This window comes from Pongo abelii, chromosome 2, assembly GCF_028885655.2.
Source record: "Pongo abelii isolate AG06213 chromosome 2, NHGRI_mPonAbe1-v2.0_pri, whole genome shotgun sequence".
Lineage (NCBI taxonomy): Eukaryota > Metazoa > Chordata > Mammalia > Primates > Hominidae > Pongo > Pongo abelii.
In genome coordinates this window covers 168,802,549-168,827,929 of record NC_085928.1, presented here as the reverse complement: position 1 = coordinate 168,827,929, position 25,381 = coordinate 168,802,549, and the positions used below count along the sequence as shown (strand labels likewise).

Below are 25,381 nucleotides of genomic sequence, written 5' to 3'. Positions count from 1 at the left end.
GTGGGAAATTGCTTGAGCCTAGGAGTTGGAGATCAGCCTGGGCAACATGGCAAGACCCAGTCTCTAAAAAAATTTTTTTTAATTAGCCGGGCATGGTAATGCATGCCTGTGGTCCCAGCTATTCAGGAAGCTGGGGTGAGAAGATCGCTTGAGCCCAGGAGATCGAGGCTGCAGTGAGCCATGATCATGCCACTGAACTTCGGCCTGGGCAACAAGTGCAAGACCCCAGTTAAAAAGAAAAAAGAAAAATGCTCAGCTTAAAGACTCCCTTGCAGCATAGGCTTGGTATGTTTGTCTTGGGATAGTTATGGCCAAGGAGATTGGAGTGAAGGTCTACCAGAAGGGACTTCAGAGCTAGTTGTTAAATGGGACAGGCTCAACTAACATTTGCATTTGCAGTTTGCTTTTTCTGTTCACCCTTCATCTTATTTGAAAAAAAAAAAAAAATGTCTGGAGAAAGAGCAGCCATCTGGGGACAATGAATATAAACCCAGAAATAGGCACAATGAAAAGGGAGCTAGAAGGAGCTTGGGTGCTTGATGCCTCTAGCAACTCCGACAGTTCTAGACTGCCTACCGCCATACTCCTTATGACATAAGAAAACTAAAACCCTTTACTGTTAGCCACTTTAGGTGAGTTTTTGTTATAATCAGCAGAACATACTCCCTACCTATAAACAGTCATATACCCCCCTCTGTAAATGCCACATTCAACAAACTTCAAGTCCAGTGATACTGGAAGGAAGACAGTCTCTTCTTCAGTACAGCATTGATTTATGTGGCAGAAACGATGCTATATGTTCACCAAGTCCTTTTTTCCTAAACTCCTGGGCTTCCAGCTTTCCCCAGATATGGCTATAATGGCTGAGTTCTAGCCAATGGAAAAGAGAAGGAAGTTATGTATGCTATTTTCAGGTTTGATGCATAAAACCCTTTTCCCAGATTCACCACACTAGTTTATTTCCCATCTTCCAGCTGATTGTGTAGGAAGAAAACTTCTGGAAAGCAACAGAACCATACAAAAGGAGAAGCCTAGGTCCCTGAACTATGAAGCAGAGCTCTGCAACAGCTGGAACTGGATAGGGAAACACACAAGAAGAAATGTTTAGTATGTTAAGCAAGCAGCATTTTCAGGTTGCTGTTACAGTAGCCAGCCTACTACAAATATAGCTCTAGGACCCTCTCCAAAGTGGAGGGCCAGCATTGCTGGGGGTATGCATGATGATCCCCTGGGGTACAGGGAGAAAATACTGCAACTTCTACTTAACCGCATTTTTAACTAATTTAACTAATTTTTGACTATGTAGTAATGCACATATTAATAAAGTGCTACATGTATATAACAAGTAAATATATTGAAGGCATGCACAAAAACATTTTTTAATAACGAAATATACAATTCTAAAAAATAATGGATCTCATACTAGAGTAGGGATTTTTAGATATTTTTAAGCTGCAAAACTCATTCTTCAAATGAGAATTTCCATATAAGGTGAATACAGAAAACAGGTGATGGTAGTACTTCTCTGGTCAGTGAAGGTGGGGAAGCCCAAAGCCCCACTCATCTCTTCCCCAACCCATACGGAATGGGGATACATGGGGAAAGGAGAGGCTCAGTATTGAAGTTCTGCATGAGATTTTGATCAAAAAGGAGATACATTGCTTATTTTTTTAAAATCACACTTTAGAGAATCTGTGGAGCAAAACAATGTTGACAACATTCTGAAGATCCTTACAGTTGATGTATCTCTAGTCTCCTTTCTCTTGGCTTTAATTTTCCAAAGTGCTCTCTATATACAACTCTACTACTTCATGGAATGTTTTTTTCTGATGTTTTACTAGTAACACCTTCAAATGTTCTGTGAAAAAGCAAGAAATTTATATAATTTTTAGTCTTAAAAAAGGCATGGGCCTAATATCACATTCAACATTTGTGGACCGTTTAAACTGAGCCTCATTCTGTATCTTTGATTTTAAGTTTTGGTGGTCTGCCGCATGTTCAGGGAGCAGGGAAAAGTGATTAGTTTTACAAGACTGGAGATGGCAATGCACACAGTTCAGAACAGATCCTCAGCACCCAACTAAAATGTCCTCTACCATTTACAAGGAGTTATGTCCACTTTGAGCAGCCTCCTAGGCTAATTGGTTATTCTAAGGTCTTGGTTTTGAAATGCTAAGCTTCTGGAACCAGGAGACGTTGCAGTAGGGTAGCCAATCCTCTGCCACAGCAGCAAACGAGCATACCCACGTGTAAGTAGGAATGGGCTCCCATGGAAAGCCCTTGCATATAGCCAAAACAGATTGCCAAGGCTCAGTTCTAGTAGTTGTGACCTGTTTTTATGGAAAGCATGAGTAAGTACAGCCATCAAGTCTCTGATATCCTGAAAACTTTCTGCAATTCATCTCTCTTCCTCAACCTCAAACTCCATTCTAAGAACATGCTCCAGAGTGGTTAGTAAGAAGAAAGGCTGTTGTCTGGTCGCTTTTCCTGATAATGATCATTTTATCGAGAGCTATGAACGAACATTCCTTCAGTATTGTAGATTAGGCATAGACTCTGCTTTCAAGGGGTTTCCAATATAAGGAGAAGATGCCAAAGATGTTACTGTAACAAGATATGCCAGGATTACCTAAGTTGAGACCATAGAAATGGTGTTCAGTATGTGTATGGTTTATATTCATAGACCTACACAGAAGCTGAGGTAGGGGTAAGAGCAGTATAGCTCATTATTAAAAACCTAGGCTTGGAAGCCAACTGGTTGAATTCAAATCCTGGATCTGCCACCGACTAGCTGTAACCTTGAGCTAGTCACTTCACATCCCTGACACTTGTTTTCCAAACTATGAAATGTGACTGATAACTTTTACCTTTTTAGGTTTTTGGAGATTTTATGAGCTGATACACGTAAGATGTTTATAAAAGTAACTGGAAGGTTGTAAACATTCATAAATATTGATTGGGGTCATGGTCGTTTTTGCTATTATTTGAGTAGTTCTCTGGAGACAGAGGTCAGAAAGACTTCAATAGATTCCTTCTGGATCAAGGGGAAGTCTGCTGGGAGCGTCTACCAACTAGTTCTGCTTTCTGTTTTGCCCAGGATTTCTTCCTGTTCTTCTGCAGGGAGCCTTGCAAGCCACCTCCCTTCTCCCCTCTAACAAGCCTTATCACTTCCCCATTTCTCTCTTTTAAGCTAACACCTACATCATTTGAGTTTAGTACCTTAAAATTCCATTTTATAATTGCTGCTGTTATGAAACTAAAGACATAGAAGGTTTACTATTTTGCCTCAGGAAAAAATTAATACACTTTAGCAGTGCTTTCAAATAAATTTTGAGTGAATGAATAAAATTACTTTTTACTATTTTTATGGAATTATTTTTTAAACTACTTTGCACCTCGGTTCGATCATCTTAAGGCAGAGCTGGGGGTAAGGTGCATCATGGAGTAATTATGAAAATTAAGTGAAATGATGCACGTGGAAGCTCCTAGCACAGTAGCTAGTAAATCTGATGCCGGGTAAGTTATAAACGTGTTAAAACTGTTTCATTCTTTTAAATAAGCTGGCAATATTATTGTGTCTTCTCTGATAGATCGTAAGCTCCCTGAGGGCAGAAACTGTCTCTTCTATTCAGCATTGTGTCTCCAGGCCTAGCAGGGTACCTATCACATAGAAGATACTCAATAACTATTTGTTGAGTGAATGAACTGTTGAGTGGCTTCATGGTGTCCCACAGTTTATCAATGGAAGATCCAGAACCAGAACCAGAACCTGAGCCAAGAGCTCTTTCCACTATGTTCTATGACTCTTTACTAATTCAGCTTTTACAAAATTTTAATCACTTTGCTATGCTCAGAGTTCCTAGCATATGCTTTGTACATACAATGAACTCAACATTTTATTAAATGATTAAATAAGTGAAAGGACTAAACGGGAAATAACGCCAAAAAGGATTAGGCAGCGAACCACAGAATCTAGAGCCTGGAATTGGAAGGAATCTAAAAGTTCCTGGGTCGGAAGCACAGCCCTTTTCTAACACGTGAATTCTCCCCATACCATCACAACTAGTAGTTGCCCAGCTTCCTCCTAAGCCATCTCCAACAACGGAAATAGTGGAGGAGAACCTGGACAGAGCAAAGAAGAAGAGAGCTTCAACAATCTGTAGGTTTGGGAGGAAAAGGCTACAGAATGCAGTAACTAAGGGGATCAGTGACATTCATGTGGGCTTTAGTTGGGGGTTGTGCTAAGGATTAAGGAATTAGGGGAAAGCAAGGTGGCAAAGGCAGCAAGTAGACATTACTCTTTCAAAATGTTTTACAGAAGAGTAGTATAACAAAAATGTAATTAATTAGCAAGTAATAATTCCTTAATGTTAACTAAAGTATTTTCAGGCTGCTGAAACTTCTACTCTTCTTTCCTCCCTACCTTCATTCACCCCAGGTCTCCTATTTCTGCTCATTCTTTCTCAGGGGCTGGTAGCAAACAGTGATCCTTCTCAGGAACATCTCAACTTAAACAGAAAGCTCAAGAAGAGACTTTTAAGACTCAGATTATTTCCAAGTGGTGTGCTTGTGTGGTTTGGTTCTTATTTTTACCCTTTTTCAATTGCACAAAAGATCTGTGAAGGTTTACAGAGATGTTTAGATATGCAAATGTTCAAGATGTTCAAAATAAAATAAAAGAGAGCAGATGAGAAAATCTAGATGACGGGTATATATATATATATATGAGCAGGACGCTAAAATAGAACAAGAGGTATAGCTCTTTCATAGAAATGCATGTTAACAGATGCTACAGGTGGCCTGAGGTGGAATGTTAACTCAACTTCAAAATGGCAACAGTGCAAAGGGTAACAGACTAACTTAAGAGATCCACAATCTTCTTGAACTGAAAATACAGCCACTGCTGAGGAGAAGATTAAATTTCTTCCAAAGATCTTTTAAAAAGAGACAGTGTTGGAGAAAGTGAACAAAGACTTCCATATACCCCTGAACCAGATACCAGTGAGAATTTTGAAAGATTATTTTTCTTCTTCGTCTTCCTCTTCTTTTTCCTCTTATTCTTCCTCTTGTTCCTCTTCTCCTTCTCCTTCTTCTCTTTGAGACAGAGTCTTTCTCTGTTGTCCAGGCTGGAGTGCAGTGGCACTAACATGGCTTACTACAACCTGACCTCCCAGGCTCAAGGGATCCTCCAATCTCAGCCTCCTGAGTAGCTGGGACCACAGTTGTGCCCCACCCATGCCCAGTATTTATTTATTTTTAATTATTATACTTTAAGTTCTGGGGTACATGTGCAGAACATGCAGGTTTGTTACATAGGTATACACATGCCATGGTGGTTTGCTGCACCCATCAACCCATCATCTACATTAGGTATTTCTCCTAATGCTATTCCTCCCCTAGCCCTCCCATCCCTGACAGGCCCCAGTGTATGATACCCGTGCCCCCTGCCCCAAGCAGTGTCCATGTGTTCTCATTGTTCAGCTCCCACTTATGAGTGAGAACATGTGGTGTTTGGTTTTCTGTTCTTGTGTTAGTTTGCTGAGAATGCTGGCTATTTTTTTTAAAAAAACATTTTTTTAGAGATGGGGTCTCCCTGTATTTCCCAGGCTAAAATTACCTCTTGTAGGATCTGCAAATACAAGCCAATTGCATGAGACAAACATCAATTGCAGAAAAATTAATTCTGGAAGAACTAAACAAGACAAAGAACTTGCTATGTTGATCAGACAAAAGGCAAATGAAGTATTTTTCACCATGGCTTCCAGTCGCTCCTAATCTTCCTCACTAGAATGAGTAAGACAGAAGGCAAATTTTACTATCTGTGGCAGAGAAAGTGTTACGTGTTCACTACAACTTACACTCTTTCTGGGTGCACAGCTAGGCTCCCAGCCTTCCCTGCAGTTAGTTGAGTCTCCCAAACCAAATTTTGACCCATGGAAATTGGGCAGAAATTAGATATACCACTTCTAGGACTTGCCTCTAAATTCGCCCATGCAATCCTCCATTCTCTCACCTTTTTCACCATCCATGTGTTAATGAGGGTGGGGGTGTTGAAGGGATGAGGTCTAGCCTAGAAGATGACAGAGCCATGGAGGACAGGAAGCCTCTGTCTCCACTCCTTCACAAATCCAAAACGGAGAGTGGACAAGAAATAAACTTTTATTATATGAAACCACTGAAATTTGGGGATTACTTGTCAACAAGCAACTTTCCTACTCAAACTAACACACTACCTCCTGAAGGTGGTTGAAAAGCCCTTTCTAGATAGGGTGAACCATATTATGTGCTTTCTAGTTAAGGGACTAGAAATATGGAAAATCTTGAAGTACTACTTGAGCTAACTATTCCAGATTTGACGGGCTATTTTTAAAGCATGAATTACACACTAGCCCTTCCTCACTAGCCCAGGGGGCAGGGGGGCAGGAAACCTGACTACTAAAATTTGCACGATTTTACTGACAAATCTCTTCAGCTTTATTTGAGCTTCTGGAGCAGATCCAGAGAAATAGAAGAGAGGAAATGGAAAAGCTAAGAGAAGGGGGTATTGTTTTGGCAGTTTGGAAACCAGGAGCAGCTTTGAAGTCTCAGGCTTCTTGTGGCAGATGCGCAGAGCACTCCAGAGCAGAGGCTGTGGCTCTCCAGCTTACCAGTTCCATTTTCATTAGGTTGAGAGTGCAAAGGGAGTTCCGAATTTAGCCCAAAGAGACCACTTAAAACCTTTTAGGGCTGGGTGCGGTGGCTCACATCTGTAATCCCAGCACTTTGGGAGGCCAAGGGTGGGGTGGATCACTGGGTCAGGAGTTCGAGACCACCCTGGCCAACATGGCGAAACCCCTTCTCTACTAAAAATACAAAAATTAGCCCGGCATGGTGGCACATGCCTGTAGTCCCAGCTATGAGGGGGGCTGAGGCAGGAGGATTGCTTGAACCTGGGAGACGGAGGTTGCAGTGAGCTGAGATCATGCCACTGCACTCCAGCCTGGGCAACATAGCAAGACTATGTCTCAAAAAAAAAAAAAAAAATTTAGAAACAAGAAGTCTCGCGTGAAATTAAACCTATGTCACTGATAAGTGTGAGAGACAAAAGATTATTCATACACCAAAGGAACCTAGAAAATACAGTGTACTGTTCCTATGGGAAGATTGCCCAGACACCCAGTGCATGCAGAGAGTGCGAGGTCAGCTTCCATCCTTCCTCAACTCAGAAAAATCAGGTCAGCAAATTAGCAAGTGCCAATTTTACACTAAATTACCAGAAATTACCTCTGGCTAATTTCTTCTTTTGCTTCAGGGTGGGGAGAAAGAGAAGAAAATAATAACAAAATCACCCTTGGCAGCCAAGTATAGAGCTGAAAGGAATAATCCACTAGAACTGTTCTTTGACTTTCTATTGTCTGATGTTCTCAAACATTTGCATCTGTTCTTAAACGATCACTGCCTCCTCATTTTTCAATGTATAAAAAGAAATGTTTTGGGGTCTTTCCCCCTTATTATGCTATCATTCATCTTATTCACTATTTTAGGCTCCATAGAGTTTGTACAATTTATATGGTCAGAGATCATTGAATAAGCAGTAGTTAATTAGAGTTATGAGTCTTCCATCACTAAATGCTTTCTCCACTCTGCCTCTGCACTTTCCTGCCCCAGCATCTGACAGGTATTGATGATGTAATTACTATCTCAGCCTGTTACACTAAGGTGCCAAGAATATCACTTCCCATTGTAAGTGATGTAAGGGCAGAGCTATCTTTGAACTCAGTATTGCTTATTAAATGAACATAAAGCAACTCAAAGGACAATAAAAAGCAATTCTTTAAATGGAATGTCCCTGTAAGAATATTCATTTGCTTCTCTGTGACAGATGCTGTCAAAAGGCTCATATATAACTTCTCTTTCTTTTTCTTCTCCTAAATACGTTTGCTGTCCTGATGATAAATCTACAGTCTACACTGAGCAGAAGAAAAACGGCCAGGGCTTTTGTGTATGCCAAGGCTGCAGGTCACATCTATCATCCTCTTGCTTCTGTTTTTCTTTTAATTATCTCACTTAAGTCAGAAACTTGACTTCAAATCATAAACCTAAGGAGAAACTAGATTTTAATTTACAGAAGCACAGCTAAATATTTTTATTCTAAGACTATATTTCACAATAAAGATGGGAACCCCAGGGCTCTTTAAACCAAATGGCAACCATAAACATTTTTTTCATGGCACGGTTTTTCACTTCAAATCAAACCTGAGTTCACCTACAGCCCATCAACCAAAAAGTTATTATAAGATTACATTCCCCTTTTCCAACATGCCACCCAGCACAGAGCAGCCCGAATTAACCACACATTAGAGAGAAATCTTCTTAAATGTACTGTTTCTTTGGGAACTTTTGAAGTTGATTTAGGCCTCTAGTTGGGGCTAGTTGACCATGTCAGAGGCTGGTAGTCTCTACTCCATTGGGAAAGCACCTTCTCTTTCCATTTTTCTCCAGGTCTGCTGGTCCCACTCAAAGAAACTAAGGTAGCTAGTAATCTGGGCTACATTAAAATTGTTCAAACAAGCTCACTGATTCATTAAGCATAAGGACTGCCCTGAGGACCCCAGCTTGTGTCTCCCATAGCTGAGCAGTTCCTGCTCCCCAAAGCCCCAACGAAATGGTGTGCAAGGCTACGGTCAGCATCCGGGTCTATCACACTGCAAGGGCGATTTCACACCAAGAGAACTAACGGCCTCAGGATCAGAGACAGGGAGGCGACTGTTAACATGCTTCAGCCTCTGTCCAGCAGCCTTTGTCAGAGATATTAAGGTTCTTTCTGAAGGGATGTATTAGTTCTATATGTCCAAAGGTCTAGGTTAAGTGCTTTCCTTTTATTTATTTTCTTTCAAGGAAAATAAAAAAGACTACAACTTCCAACAAGAAAGGTTGAGTTTGTGTTTCAAGAAAACTGATTGAATGTACTCAAATATGGCATTGTTGTTGCTGATGTCTAAGAAGTTGAAAATAAATCCAATTTTATGGGTCAGGATAAGTGGCACAGTGAGGCAGAAAAATAAACAAATGGCAGAAATCTCTGGGGTTTCTTGACTCAAATTTTAGAGATGGAAGGAGCTAAAGAGATCCTTAAATCCAAGCACTTACTTGGTCATATCAACCAGAGACTTGCTCACAAGCATGTGGCAGAATGAGGGCAAGACCCAAGGGCTGTCCTTATATCATGAGGATTTATTGAGTGCCTATGGCATACAGTGTGCCATACAAGAGGCTATTTGGTCACTGACAAACTTTTCCAGAAAAGTCAGCATCATAAATGGAACCCATTGCAGAATTTCTCAAAATGGACTGGTTATATGATTAGCTTTCAGACAATTGAGGGGAAAAAAAACCCAAGACACAAAGTCACATTACATCAAAAATTATGTTATTTAAGTATGTATAAATGTAAAACTAAACCCATATGCTTATTGCTCTTTTAAGCAAGCATCACACTAAAACAAGTTTTAAAATTAAATGCAAATAAAACTACAAAACCAGTAAAATCCAACTAATAGTATTACTTTAATGTGACCATTTTATGTGCTCTTGCTGAAACTGAATCACCTCTGGGAATGTGAATGCAGTGCTGACTGCTAAGGTGCAGATTCTTTGGGGTCAAGCAGATGCATTCCACCGTGTGAGGGGTGATGTCATTTGGCCCCTCCTGGTCTTTCTCCTTAGACTAGGAAGTTGTGATCATTTGGCACCCACAGGAGCAGAATGCAAGCCCAGTATTCAGTTACAGGATGGTCCAGAAGATGCTTAGATTAGCTGCAGACTGTCATCAGATCAAGAGCCCTAACCTTCAAGATTCTCCCAGAACACACATGTAACCCCAAGAATATAGCCCCAGATCAGTTTGAGAAATACCGGTCAACTTATTATTTCAAGTTTTTTTTTTCATCATTTTCAATTTAAAATCATATAATCAAAGAGAAGAGAGCTAGTTCAAATATAAGTATGTTCAATATGATATGATTCAAGACAAAAGAGTTTTTACTGGATAGTTTTGTATCACTTCAAATTAGAGAATCATTTCGATACTGGAACTCCTTTGTCTACGACAAATGTTTTTCATCCATTTCCTGGTAAAAGATTAGAAGACACTCTCTGTATTCATAAAGGTTTTATTCTAGAGCTTTCTGAGAATATTAAAATTATAAATGTACATCAAAACTGTGTGACAGTTACATAAAATGTGGGAGTATCAGCAGCAGTAGGCCTGCAGCCAGAGCAGTGAGGCCCAGGGCAAACATCTGAAACTATTACTTGCAAAGCCACATCAGTAAGGTTTGCTGAAACCCTCTTCTGTTATCATAAAGGATCTAGTCATATGCAGGTCATTTTCTTTTCATCTCTATTGTCTACAATGTTGCACTAAAGTCCCTTTAACCACAATTTCAGGTTTGATTTTATTTTGTTTGCTTTTGTTTTTTAAGCATAACGGATCTCAACTTGATGCAGCAGGTGGAGAGAAGGACATGTTTATTGTTAAACATCCCAATTCTCAGATTTAGAATCCTTGGGCCCATTTATGCCAGATGCAGAACAGCTTATGTCTGTTAGAAATTCAATTGAGTAATCATCCATGGAGCACCCTGTCTGCCAGGACTGCGCTGGGTGCTGGGGATACAGTGATGAGTAAGAAAGACGGACCCTCCTAACAGTCACGGTCTACATGAGGAGACTGGTCCTGTAAACAACTATCATGGCAGGGCGTGTAAGGCCACAGAAGAATCAAGTAAAAGGTGAAGAAGGAGCACTAAAGAGGAACAAATCATTGTGTCTGGATTGGACATGAAGAAAGCCTTCCTGGAGGAAGTGACATTCTTTAAATAAATGAAAAGGAGTTTGCTAGAACGAAGACCAAGTGGGGAAAGATGCAGAGGAAACAGATGCAAAGGTACAAAGCATAAAAAAGTATCAGGTGTTGATGATGCTGATGATAATCATAATAGCTAACCTTCACTTAGTGGTTCTGTGTGCCAGGCACTGTGCCAAAAATAAGCACTTTGGGACTGTTTCATTCAATCTTCACAAGAGATTCATCCCCATTTTATTGATAAGAAATGTAAACCTTAGACAAATTAATCTGCCCAAGATCCTATAGCTATTAAGCCACACAGTTCAGGCCAAACCAGGAATGAGGTTTATGCAGCCTACGTTGTCCACCTCTCCACTCTAGTGTTCAAAAAGCTATAGAAAGCTATAAATAGTCTGATATTGCTAAAGCATGAAGTTGAAGGCAGAGAGAAAAACACATCTGATTGCTAAAATACTACATTTTATCAACACTGATCTGTGTGACTATTAAATATAGTAAAACCTCCAATGTCACAAAGGTTAGGAGTGATGCTCCATACACTCCTAATGTATACTAATACCTAGTGTATATAGGTATTAGTGACCCTTGCTGTACCAGTCCCTGATTTCATCCTTGTCAGAACAGGTAGGACTTTTTGTGTTTATTTATTGTTTGAAATACTGAAGTGGAACATCTTAAGATGTTCACCTGTAAATAAATTCACAAATCAGACAAAATCCTTTTGCAGTCCATGTGTCCCAATCCCATGTTTGGAAATCACAACACACACAGAGGCATTTGCACGTGAAGGTTCAGGCCACACACACACACACCCCCCCCCCGCAAAGAAAGTGCCGAGGCTGTCTTGAGAAACCAGTAAAGATGATGATTATTTCTTGCTGGACAAGTGGAGCATTTAATTGGCAAAGCAAAACAAAATGACAACTGGTTTTTTTTTTTTTTTTTTAGTTAATACAAGTAAGACTACTCTACAGCCTTATGTACTTTCTTAGCTTTTGAGAAATTTTATTTGCTGTTTTTTTAAATTTGGCTATTTGTGAGTTAAAATGCAGTTCTCTCCCAAGTCAAGAGAATGTGAGATCATTAACTTAAGGCTCCTTAAGGCTCCAAGTAACTCTTGTGGGCTGTGTGATCATTTCTTTATAAATGTCTTGCCCTCCTCAAGTAAGCCTGACAGAAAGGTGGATTTACATATTCAAATTACCACAGTTGGAGAAAGGTCTTTTATGGGAACTAATCCCTTCTTCACTACAAAAGGAAAACCATAACAAAACAGCACACATGGAAACAGCTTTCCATCAACCTACTCAGTAAGTACTGAGTACAAGATTTATTCAACCTGGGTTCCACTCAACTCAAGCTGCCATAACCCTGGAGATCTCATGTCTAGAGCTTTCAGTTCAGGGCTTGTCATTGGTAAATTGAGAGCAATTATACCTACCTCTATATATTGCTGGAAGAATTAAATTAGATAATGTGTTTAAAGTGTCTAGTACAGTCCTGGGACCCAGGAGGCATTTGATGCTGGTTGGCCCCATCCTCTTTCCCACACAAACCCCACTCCCTCCTCTATCATGGTCGTGAGTGCCATTTAATATTACAGTAGTTTCTTAGACAGCTGAAGACAAAAATAAAAACAACAAAGCACAAGGAGTTGATGGCATAATCTTTTGATGTTTTTGGTGATTTCAAATAGTTGCTTCTGTGACCAAGTGGTAGGCATATGAAAGTATCAAGATGATAGGAATTTACTGCTGAGCCCAGTCTTGGGGGATGAAATTTACCAATAAATTATTGCTGCAGAGTTTCACAGCTAATACAGGTATGTGAATCATTACATTAGTTTCACAGCTAATATATCTATGCAAATAACTGAGAATCTTTTCCTTAAGAAAGGCTCAATGTAAGTAACTGATAGAGTATAAGGTATTTTTACAAATAAACCAAAAATAATTTTTTATTTTCTTTTCTCATCACCTATTTTATGTAAGGAAGAGGAAACTCCCCTTCAATCCAAGAAATTAAATACCTAAGATGACAAAACACTGCCTTTACTTTTGAATAAGTGGAAACTAGCATAGATTTAAGCTTTTATCTCTTTTAATGTTGATGCTATCTTTGTTTTATTTGCTGAGATAAGAAAATATTCCAGTTTATAAGGAATGAATGATTAACAAAATACATGCAAATGAAGTAACTAATTTTAACCAGATCTTCAGTGTCATTATTGCTGACATAAAAGGAGAGCTGGGAAATTTAATTGCAATTTGTCAATATTTACAATGTCTAAATAAAATAGCAAACACAATGGTAGCTTCTTGGGACCTCTGGCAGGCCACTTACACTGTGCAAATTCTCTTTTCACTAACCTGAACTAGGGAGTAATATCCTCTCTGCCAACCCTATATTAAAGTTCTTTTCATGCCCATTGGTCATTTTCTAGAATTTTTTTTTTTTTTTCGGAAAACCACAGGTGCAACATGCACAATCTCAATTCGCACAGCTAGGGTAAGGAAGCCTGTAAGCAGGAGCAGAGTGTGACAGTGAGTTCTTCAGGGGAGAAGCTGCCTGTTATGCCTGTCTGTCCCCAATGCTCAACTTGTCCAGGACATCCAGTGAATGAATAAAGACAATCTTGTTGGTTAGAAAGCTCAGGCTTTGGGTGCTCAGGTCCCCCACTTACTAGATGCTTGATTTTTGGTAATGTGCTAACCCTCTCTGTACGTCAGTTTCTTCATCCATAAAATGGAGTACCAACTGAACTTAGCTCATTGGTTGCCCTTAGGATTAGTTAATAAATGTAAAGCACTTAGAGCAATGCCTGGAAAACGGTAAATGCTAAATAAATTATTAATAATAGTATTATCACACTCAGCCACACCGTTCTTAAATGAATTGGACAGAAGCTTCATTATCTGGTAGACTGTCACTTCTCAGAAAATAAATTTAAAGGCTTTAAGCCCCTTAAGCAGTTAGGTAGCGTCTCAGTCGGCTTGGGCTCATGTAACAAAATACTATCAACTGGATAGCTGATAAAAAAATTATTTTTCACAGTTTTGGAACGGGAAAGTCCAAGATTAAGGTGCCAGCAGATTTGCTGTTACTCTTGGTTACTGGAAGGTATCTTCTAGCTGTGTCCACAAATGGCAAAAGGGACTCTCTGGAGTCTTTTTTATAAGGGCACTAAGCCCATTCATAAGGGCCCTGCCCTTATCATTTAATCACCTTTCCAAAGGCCCTACCTCCTAATACTACAGCCTTGGGAGTTAGGATTTTTAACTTATGAAGTTTGGGGTAGAGGAGACACAAAAATTTAAACCACAGCAGGTGGGGCAGATAAAGGAATCAGAGTTTTACTTGAGAAAGAAAGGACAACTTGAATATGAATAACAACTCTAAGAAAAAAAAGTAGGGGTCATAATTTGCAGAACAACAGAATATTTGACTTCACAAAAGTAATCCTATCTGTACAATCAAAGTAATAGGACCTGTGGCTCCTATAAAGCAGACTTGATTTATAAAATTATAAACAGCAAATGAAAAAGCATACACATTAGCTTTAAGTAAACTATTTTCTGTGAAATAGAATAGTTCTGTGAGCCATTAACAAATTATCAAACCCAAAGAAGGGGTCATGGGAACCCCAATTTATAGCTGATCAGTCAGAAATATGGGTGGCCTAAACTTGTGATTGGTGTCTAAAATGGGGGCAGTCTTATGGAAGTGAGCCCCTAACTTGTGGGGTATGACACTAACTCCACGTAGATAGTGTTATAATTGAATTTAATTGTAGGACACCTAGTCAGTGTCTGGAGAATTACAGGCTTATTGGTGTAAGGAAAAACCCCAAACATTTGGTGTTCAGTGGGTGAAATAAAGATTCTAATAGTAGTAAATGTCTCTCTCTCTCCCCGCTTCCCCCACCCCACCCCACCCCACCCTCCTACCTCAATGGCCATTCCTTCAATCTCTCTTGCTGGTTGCTCCTCAAATTCCTGACTAAGTGGTGAGGTATTCTGAGGCTAAGCCCTCCACTCTCTAGCTTCCCTCACTCCTTGAATGATCTCCTCCAGGGGTCTGGCTTTAGCACCATCTATATACAGACGACTCTCATGTTTATATCTCAAGATCTAACCTATCCTCTGAGCCCTGGGCTATTATTCTAACTTCCTACTTGAAAAGGTCTCTGAATGTCTAGCAGATATCTCAAACCAAGCATGTCCAAAACAGAGCTCCCAGCCTTCCACTTGAAACCTGCTCCATTGTCAGCCTTTCCCTCTCATTCCCCTGTAATCAATTCACCTTAGTTCCTTTCTCTCACCTCCCCAGTTCCATTCTCCTCCTCTCCTCCATACACACATTCCATGAACTAGCAAATGTTATTTGCTCTACTTCTGAAATGTATCCAGATCTGACAACTTCTCACCATTCTCACAGCCACAACTTCAGGCTGTTGCAATAATCTCCTAATTGGTCACTCTCCTTCTACTCTTTTTTCCCTTATCAGCCAAACTGATCTTTTTGAAAACATAGATCACATAACTCCCTGGCTTAAAAACCTTCAGATGGCTTCCTGCTACACTTACGATGATATCCAAAGTCCTCATCATGTCCTATACGGCTGTGCATGATGTATCTATCTATCTATCCACCTTACCTCCTCTACTCCCACATGTGTTCACCAAGCTGCAATCTCAGGGGCCTCTTTGTTCTTCCTTATACCACCAGACGTGTTTTCCCACCCTCCACCCCAGCCCCAGTGTTTTCTCTGGATCACTCTTGCCTTGGATTTTTTCATGGCTGGCTCCTCCTCATGCACATCTTTATTCAAATATCCTGACCAACCAGTCTAAATATCCACTACCAGCAGAGGCTCACTCTCAAGCCTCGTAACATCATCTGCAACTCTACCTTTACTTACTCCTTGTCTTCCCCCATGAGAGTGTAAGCTCCATTGAGACAGAGATTTTGCCGGTTACCCCTACCATTGTGTCCTAAGATAGTACCCAGAATGTAGTAGATGCTAAATAAAATTGTCTTAATGAATTAGTCTGTTATCTTCCCCTTCAGCCTACAGCTCCAGAAGAGGTGGGCTAAGCAATGGTAGATATCCACAGGTAGGAGGTTGGTAAATGTAACAAACTCATCCATGAGAAAAAGCCATACTTGAGTCCCCAAAGGCTTCTGAGTCTAAAATATGACCATACAGAGTCAGATACACATGTGTTCAAATTCCAACTCCATAACTTATGTATATGTGACTTTAACAATTTATTTTATCTTTCAGAGCTTCAGTTTCCTTCTCAGCAAGATGGAAATGCTATTACTTACTGGTTGTGTCATTGGGTGCACTAAGAACTTCTTGGATTCAGTGGCCATGTCTTGATTTCATTCACACATTTGTTTATTCAATCAACAAAACATTTTTATCAAGTATCTACTATGTTCCAGACATTGGGCTAATTACTGAGAAGTCAACCATTCAACAGTGAGGAAGGCAGACATGAGCCAGGCCCTTGGGAGCTTATTGACTAGTACAGCATTATAACAATGTGTGACCTTGGTTTCAATAAGGGAAGTACAGGGTATAATAAAGCAGAGAACAGAGGTCTAAACATATTCTGAGGGGAGATAAGAAAAGGTTTCCTGAATTAAATTACATTTAAAGAGAAATCTAAGGGTATATAATAATAAGTGCTACTTAGGTGGTGCTCACAAGGGCAAACAGGATTTGCAAATATCTTCTGCTTCTTTAGAGGGATGTAGAGAAGACACCACGACTAGAATGGCAGGATGTGGAAAAATGGTGGGCAAGGAGACCACTAAGGTGGGAGGAGCTCCAGGAGAACAGGTAAATAATGCATGGGGGATTTATTCCAAAACAACTACGCAGTAGTAGAAGCAATGAACTAGCTACACGTACATGAATAGATATTTAAAATGTATTAAAGGGAAAAGGTAAGAAAGAATGAGAACTATAGCACATTAACACATAAAATTACACTTACACACAGTGACTACATATTTTACAAAGAATCACACATCACTGTACTCATACTGAACACATTCTAGTGGATGATTTGGGGAAGAGGGATGAGTGTGATCATTAGGAGCTAAGAGGAAAATAAATTCACAAGAGGGACCTTGCATGGACTGTCAGTGAAAGTGTCCAAAGAACTAAGGAGTGGGTTAGTTCACTTCTAAATCCAGGTCCGAAGGGAAGGAAAAACAGGAGGGGTGAAGTGGGAGAAGGCCAGAGACTGGATGACCAGCAGTCCTAGGAAAGAATATTTATGGGACATTTGGGGAAGAGTAAATGGCCCTTTATGGCTTGATAGCCCCATGAGGCCACAGCCCATATCTGCTTTGCTCATTTCTAAACTATCCACTCCCCACCAACCAGCCCTGCTGAGGCCTATAGGCCAAGAAGCACAGAGACTGGATGAAGGCTTTCTCTGCCTCACTAGATGGGGCCCCAAAAATGAAATGAAGCAAAGAAATCCACATAGGTGTATGCCATTTGAATATACATTAAATTAAATCAATGCAGTATTTCCATTTCAAAACGGAGAACTAAAACTACCTAGCATTATTACTTCTCAAAACAATGTACCTATTCCAGATTTAAGCTTCAGCAGTTGCTGGGCATTTAAAGTGTTCCTTTCTGATGTAAAGAGAAGAGAGTGCTGCTTCTGTCCTAGCAAACCAGCAACTTAGATGTGAAACACCATGGACAAGTGAATGATTAAATGTCAGCACTGGAATGATTCCTGGCAAGTTTCTATGAGAAAAACCCACATTAGGGAATTTTAGACTTATCCCAGAAAAGGAAAATACAAAACTTGTTTCATAAATATTTTATTTCAAAACGGTGAGCTTTAGTTTTGGCTTTTTGTCCTAAATTGTCCTGTAAAACATGTTTGCTCTTTACATGAGGAGAATGTCGATCCTAAAATACCCTTAATTCAAGCCATAAGCTATGACAACTCCATTTTGTGTTTAATTTAGTCATCAAGTACCTCAAGAGTGGAGTATGACATATCTCAGGAAGCTTTATAAATGTCTATCAAATCATATGACAGTGCCTAAAAGGGGAAAGCATAAGTCAAGTCAATTTACCTACAAAAGAAGTAATTCTCCAGGTTTTTAAAATGTAAAAGACAGGAAATCCACAGATTTCCTGCAAATATACAAATATTGTGTATACGTTTTACAACTGAGAGGACATTTAATAACATTAAACATTACGTTTATACTAATTTGTAAATAATCTTCAGGTGAAATCTTTGTGAATGAAAGTGGATAATTTTCCATGATGTGAATCAGAGACATAACTGAAATATACCATTAATTCACAATAGACAGACCTATATAGAAATAAATGAAAAGCCTAGTGCTAGAGGCTAGTGTAAGATACAGAGATGCTTGAAAATGCACTTTGATTTGAAGCAAAAATGTGTAGAGGAAGGCCTGTGGAAATGGCAAATCATTTTATGTAGCTTTTATATCAATGAAGTTAGATCAATACAGGATGATCATAACAAGAATAAAATCTACCACCCCTGGTTCATCTGTGTGGGGAAGTTGGAGATCCCCTCACTCAAGGCAAGAATGTCAGAAGTCACCAGGAATTTTAATTGCTCATACAAAATGAAGAAAAGAAAGCACAATATCCATACCAACTAAAAGTTTGGGCACTAGCTACTGTTCTCAGCAGTCAGTTCATTAATTATGGTTCTGATTGCACATCTCCTATCAAAGCTAATTATTTATTTTTTAAAATGGTGTTGCAACCTCAAAGCCGTTAGTGCCAATAAACAGTAATGTATTAGAAATGCCACAGGTGAATATCAGTGCTCAAGAAATTCAGTTTAGTTAGCCAGCATTCACCCATGCAGACCCATGAGATTGGTATGGGACATTTCAGTAGGAAAATTACTACCTTTCCCAATCAGAGCCTAAATAGAAGCCTAATTCATGAATTAATGCTTATTCTTTCCTGTTACAGATATTAGTTGCTATTCATTTCTAAGCTTTTACCATACCCAATCTCTGCAACTATTTTTTTCCTGAAATTTTGAATAGATTTGTCTTCTATCACTCTTCTCCCTAGGTGCTTAGAAGGATAAATACTATTACCAAGGTGTACTGCAAAAGTGAATACATTTTAATAGGATTATGATAACAGAATCTTTATCTAGTGACTATTTCAAAGAGAAGAGAGAAGATTTCTGCTTTCAGATTAGAGTACGGACTTTGAAATGAAAAGCAGATTATCTTATTAGCCTGACAACTGATGTACAGCACTCAAAGTCCTGTTTCTTGTTTGTAAAAGGAATCATTTTAGATGAACATGCTTTTAACTGGCTACTAGTATGACATTCATTATAGCAAAAGAGCAAGAGAAAATACAAGGACTGCCATTTTGCACGTCTCACACCAGATGTGATTACTTTTTTCTGAAGATGAAAAGCAGTCAAACACCTCAGTAGCTAAAAATGTGCAGCTGCTGTGTGTAAGTAGTAGATACATAAAACTGTATACTGAAGTATATGCTCATGGAGATTGGATAGAAATGTTTTTAATTTAACTATAAAATAATTTAATGAGTCTAGTCTTTCCGACAGTTAAGAAAAACTATGTTAACTGAGCATGAACTAAGGGCTGGGGTCTTGACATTAAGAAAGTGTTGATCTCAGAAAGACCTGGGGTTGTATCTGGTGAAACCTGAACACAAAGAAGATCAGTCAGGAACACAGTAGACGGGCTTGGGTCCGTGTCCAAAAAGGAGCATTGTCAAGGACAGCTAAAGCCAGCTCCTGTGAGATCACTCCCCAGAGCTCTGTTGGCAAAGATGAGGTGCGGAGAAGATGTCAATGATCAAAGAAGGTTGCCTTTATAATGAAACACATGGGGATGATAGCTGATGCCCACTGAGTGGCTCTCTCCTTCCCATGAAGCAACCTTGCCTCCAACAGGACCAACCACCAGTGTTCAGAGAGCACCTCAGGTACGCCAGGCTCGCTTATGCTTGATTCCATTTAAATTTTCCTCTTGATCTGTGGTCTCTATATTCCAAAAATAAGCAGCTCCTCTATCAAGCATACAGGAATAAGAATGCTGTCTATACACATTTACTATTTTAAATTTAAAAATTCAGATTGTGATTTTTCACTTGATGTCACGGTTTTGAAATATAGCTTAACAGTCGGTTTGCCAACTTCTAAGGTATAAGGGTATTTTAGAGTAAGAATTGTGCAATTGATTGGCAAGAAATTAAGAACTACAGTATAATAATAACTAGAGAAAAAGAGATATTCAAAATATGTGACCACCAGTGTCCTTGCTGTGCCAAGAACTAATCCTTGGGTTGCTGGATTTGGAAGTGGGAATGGGGAAACCTGTCCCAGGGAAGATGCTGAGAGAGCAGAGGTGAATGTTCTCATGAGGCAGCAGTTATTAACACCTGATGTGGAATAACTTCAATACTGTAACTACTGATACAGGTACATATTAGATAAATATCAACTTGCTTATGATGAGAATGAAGTTACATCAACCAACATGGATAATAAAGAAGATGCCTCTAAAATATCATTCATTATTTGACCCATCCAAGTTCAAGTCCTATTTCCCAAAACAAAAGTCCATGAAGTTAAGACCTGATAGAGATCACACATCTTTTAGCAATTCTAATCTCATTTTTCTGTTCTAAGGATTCTAAGGGATTCACAAGGATTCCCTGTATTCTCTGCTTCTCAGTGAACTCATCCAGGGTGACACATTGGCTCTCTCCATTTTGTAGATGTACAAAGAAAGACAACACCGAAGGACAGAATCGTGTAAGGTAGGGTCTGATATCTGTCCTCCTAAAACTTCCCCAGACCTATGCTGGCTCTAGAATCAAAGAAATTATCATGGACATATATTTAAAACTTCCAATAGTTAAAAAAAAAATAGCAGATCCTGTCCAAAAAACTGCAGAGAATTCAAACAAAAAAGATCCTGAAGACCACTGAGGTGCCCTCTGAACGAATTTTCCACCTTCCTTTTCTATAATATCAAACCTCTGCTATCCAATATCTAGTTTCTACAATATCTGTAATATCTAATATCTAGCTCTTTTGAACCAAATATGAGAACCTTGAGGCCAATATTTGTCTTTGTCTCCAGTGTCTGTCCTGGTCTGGACCTATAGCAGCTTCTCAATCCATTATTGTGAATGAAGGAAATGTCACTTTGAAAATGGCTAGGAGCAGAGATTTTGGACTGTGCCAAGAGAAAACATGTAAAGGAGAAAAAGCTCTAGTCAAAGAGCCAGGAGGCCCAGGCCCTGTTCCTATCCCTAACCAACTAATTGCCTGTGTGACTGACAAAGGCTCCTTCCTGGCTGATATGATTTGGCTGTGCCCCACCCAAAATCTCATCTTGAATTGTAATCTGAATTGTAATCCCCACGTGTTTGGGGAGGGACCTCATGGGAGGTGATTAGGTCATGGGGGAGGTTCCCCCATGCTGTTCTTGTGATAGTGAGCAAGTTCTCAGGAGATCTAATGGTTTTATAAAGGGCTTTTCCTCCCTTTGCTCTGCACTTCTCTCTCCTGCTGCCATGTGAAGAAGGATGTGTTTGCTTCCCCTTTCGCCATGATTGTGTTAATAAGTTTACTGAGGCCTCCCCAGCCATGCAGAACTGTGAATCAATTAAACCTCTTTCCTTTATAAACTACCCAATCTCAGGCAGTTCTTTATAGCAGCATGCAAACTGACTAATACACTGGCTTTCCCAGCCTCTACCTCCTCATCATGAAAATGAAGGTGGACCCTGTCCTGCCAGGCTCCCCAGATTATGGTGAGGTCAGTTTCGAGGGCAGGGCACAATACAGCTAACTGAGGTCACCACTCAAAGGTGGAGCATTTTATTGGAAATGTCGGAGCCAAATCTTGACAAAAAGACGTAAAACCTTTATACAGAGAATATCATCTATTATCGAAGAATTAGTTAGCAAAAGGAGTTGGAAGTGGTGATATAAAAGCCCCTGACTTTTCTCTTTGTAAATGATCAATCTCTAGGAAACTGAGGTAGATTCATTTTCAGGCAAAGGCTAGCTGGAAACAAGGAAAACACTAAATGCTTCTTGCCAAATTGTCACGAGAGTCTAATAAAATGGTAAGAATCCTACAGGCTTATATGCTAACCTATACCTGCTGACTGAGATGTGAGTAGAAGATTCTGAAGGACACAGAAGATTAATACAAATCCAGGCATTTGCTTCATCGTTGCTAAGAAGGTATGGAGGTGAAAAGGAATCAAAAAGCAGATAAAAATTGAAGTCAAAGTTTGAACTACCACCAAGGGATTTCAAATGAACTGTCATAACTTTGAGAAATAAGGAAAGTCCAAATAAGTCACCAATAAATTAACAGCCTAAACCAATTGTATCAGCTCATAAGTCCACTGAAAATTTAGCTATTTGAAAGTACATTGTAGAGATCGTGAAACTTCACCCCTAAATACCTCAGCACATGTCTCCTAAGAATAAGAGTATTCTCTTACATGACCACAATATACTATCCTGGCTTAAAAAAAATAGTTAATTCAGAAATATTATCTTTTAAACAGTTTACATTGACATTCCCCCATTTTTTCTAAATTTTTTTTTTTTTTTTTTTGAGATGGAGTCTCATTCTGTCACCCAGGCTGGAGTGCAGTGGTGCAATCTCGGCTCACTGCAAGCTCCGCCTTCCGAGTTCACACCATTCTCCTGCCTCAGCCTCCCGAGTAGCTGGGACTACAGGCACCTGTCACCACACCTGGCTAACTTTTTGTATTTTAGTAGAGACAGGGTTTCACTGTGTTAGCCAGGATTGTCTCCATCTCCTGATCTCGTGATCCACCCACCTTGGCCTCCCAAAGTGCTGGGATTACAGGCGTGGTGAGCCACAGCGCCCGGCCTAAAATGTCTTTTATGGTCTTTGTACAGGGTAGAGAGGAGAATCCAGGATCCAATCAAGGTCCACATAGTGCATTTGGATGCTATGTTTCTGTTTAGTCTTTCCATAGCTAGAACAGTCCCAAAGATACCAGCCACGTGTCTTACAAAATGTCTTACAAAAAAACCCATTCTGGATTTGTCTGACTGTATCCTTGTGATTATATTCTGATTTAACATTTTTGCCAAGAGTACTATGTAGGTGATATTGTATTCATCTTACTGCAACTCATCAGGAAGCAGATAATGTCAAGTGGACTCCCTCTTGGTGATGCTAGGTTGGGGAAGGTGATGTCCTCCAGATCTTTCCACTGTAGAGGCACATTTCCCCCTTGTGGTAGGAAATGTGTAGAGGCACATTTCCTCATCTGAGGGGTGAGACTGAGAGTATGAGAATATTCTGAATCCCTGAAATGATTTTAGCATCCACTGATACTCTTTGCTTAATTTATTAGAAATTTCAAAATAGTTATTATCTAATTCTATTATTCCTTCTACATTTATTAGCTGAAATTCTATGAAGCATAGCTTTCTGCACCACTCTTTCCTCCTTTCTCTTTCTTTTTAGACTCACTATGAACCCATGGGCTTTTAAAATTTTTATTAAAAAGTTATAATATTTTAGTGCCATTATTGTTCTGATATTCAAATTGTCCCAAATTTTAACCAAAGGGAGTCCTTCAAGCTGCCTTGTGTGCGTGTATGTAAATACCCTTTTAGGTTTTGGTAACTGTCTTAATTTCTGACACTGCAGACTCACTGCTATGGTCTGAATGTTTGTGTCCCTCTCAAATTCATCTGTTGAAATTCTAATCCCCAAGGTGATGATATTAGAAAGTGCAGTCTTTGGGAGGTAATTGGGTCATGAAGGTGGAGCCCTTATGAATGGGATTAGTGCCATTAATCCCATTAGGGACCCCAAAGAGCTCTCTATAACTCTTTCCACAAGGTAGGAATACAACAAGAAGTTGAGAAGTCAGCAATAGGCAACCTAGAAGAGGGTCCTCACAAGAGCCCAACCATGTCTGCACCCTGATCTTGGACTTCCAGCCTACAGAACCAAGAGAAATAATTTTTGTTGTTAATAAGCCATCCAGTCTATGTTATTTGTTGTTAACCGCCTGAATAGACTAAGATATTGTCTCTGCCCTACACCTGTATTCACGCATTTCATCCAGGAGCATTCTTTCTAATCAATGTTATTGTAGCAAAAGCTGATGAATTATGAAGATGACAGTACTATAGTTCTAAAACAAAAAAGGCCCTAAGAAAAATTCAAGTTAGGGTTTCCATAGGTCAACATTAATTATATTAACATCATTTTGAAACTTCCTCAATTAATGCTTTCCACTATATTTTAGGGATTTAGTCTTTAGCTACATCTGCAGGAATTATGATACAAATCAACTGGGGAAATTAAGAAAGAACAAAACCACATTTTATCCCTTATTCCTGAAAGCTGTTAAGGCTTTTATGTTATGTCCACATGAAACTAGACAACTGATCAATTTTGTCGATTCCTTCCAATTGATTAATTTTGTGAAAAGAAAAGGTGGGAAGCCCAAGTCTAGGTCAGGCAAATGGGCTGTGAGTCCCAGCTCTGCCCTTCAAGGGAGAGGCCTGGCTGTCCCAGACCTTGTGGAAATGGAGGCCGCTGTACACTCTCCACAGCCCTAGGTTCAGCTCATTTCTCCTACTCTTACCTCAGCTTCCTCACAGCTGACCTTCATTTCATTCCCTTCCCCCAGTTCCTCCAATATGACACACCCATATGTGTCTCTGAGTTTTCAGCCCCGGACAAGTCTGACTTCCCTCCCATGGTCCACTGACTCCATGAATAGACCCAGACCATCCCCACCCACCAACTCTACGGAACATGTGCTTCTCAGAACTGACCCAGCATCCAACAATCTTGTACAAACAGAACTTATACATTCCCCTTGATAACAAGTAACTAGGATGTGCCTCCAAGACCTGAAAGACAGGACTAGAGTAAATCCCCGTCAAGGCTCAGGATATAAAACCTGGGTCTTAATGGGGCTGCCTCCTCTGTCATTTTCATGAGTTTTTCTAGTTTCTGCTAAAACTTGAAATGATCATATTTCTGTGCTTTTATTCAGTGCTTTCCTTTCATGCTGAAGGGAAGGTAACCTCTGGAGTCACATAGACTAGCTCCTCTGATTACCAGCTGTGTGACCCTGGCAAGTTGCTTAACCCTTCTAGGCTTTGGTTTCCTCATCTGTAAAGTGGATATAGTAATAGTAGCTACATCATAGGATTGTTGTGAAGAGTGAATAAGGAACATGTCTACAGGATGCACAATGTCTCACAGTGATAGGTCAATTATGTGAGCTCTTATTATGATTATGGCTTTATTCTCACTTGCTGGGCAATCTCATCAAAGACTTTCCTATTTTTATGCAAACAACTCCCAGATTTACCAATATCTTCAAATTAGTCTTCCATTCTTCCACTCTAAAACTGTCCTACGAACATCCTACTAGACTTTTCTAGCTTCTCAAACTCAACATTTCCAAACCGA

General features: G+C 39.7%; 1 protein-coding gene and 1 long non-coding RNA gene across 15 annotated transcripts in view; one reads left to right on the top strand and one right to left on the bottom strand.

The window, feature by feature from the left end:
• Window positions 1-25,381, top strand: part of LOC112132672 (uncharacterized) — a 55,094-nt gene that overhangs the window by 11,030 nt on the left and 18,683 nt on the right. Inside the window, exons 2-3 of one of the 13 annotated variants that reach the window (XR_010139292.1) lie at window positions 10,464-10,927; window positions 20,566-20,696. The exons of 9 other annotated variants lie outside the window; for them this stretch is intronic. This is a non-coding gene — a long non-coding RNA (uncharacterized LOC112132672). Of the gene's footprint in view, window positions 1-10,463; window positions 13,278-20,565; window positions 20,871-25,381 lie in introns of those variants that run through there. 3 more of the 13 variants (XR_010139295.1, XR_010139293.1, XR_010139284.1) reach the window with 3 other exon arrangements.
• IQCJ (IQ motif containing J) overlaps window positions 1-25,381 on the bottom strand; it is a 189,240-nt gene that overhangs the window by 148,908 nt on the left and 14,951 nt on the right. The gene's annotated exons all lie outside the window — the stretch shown is intronic.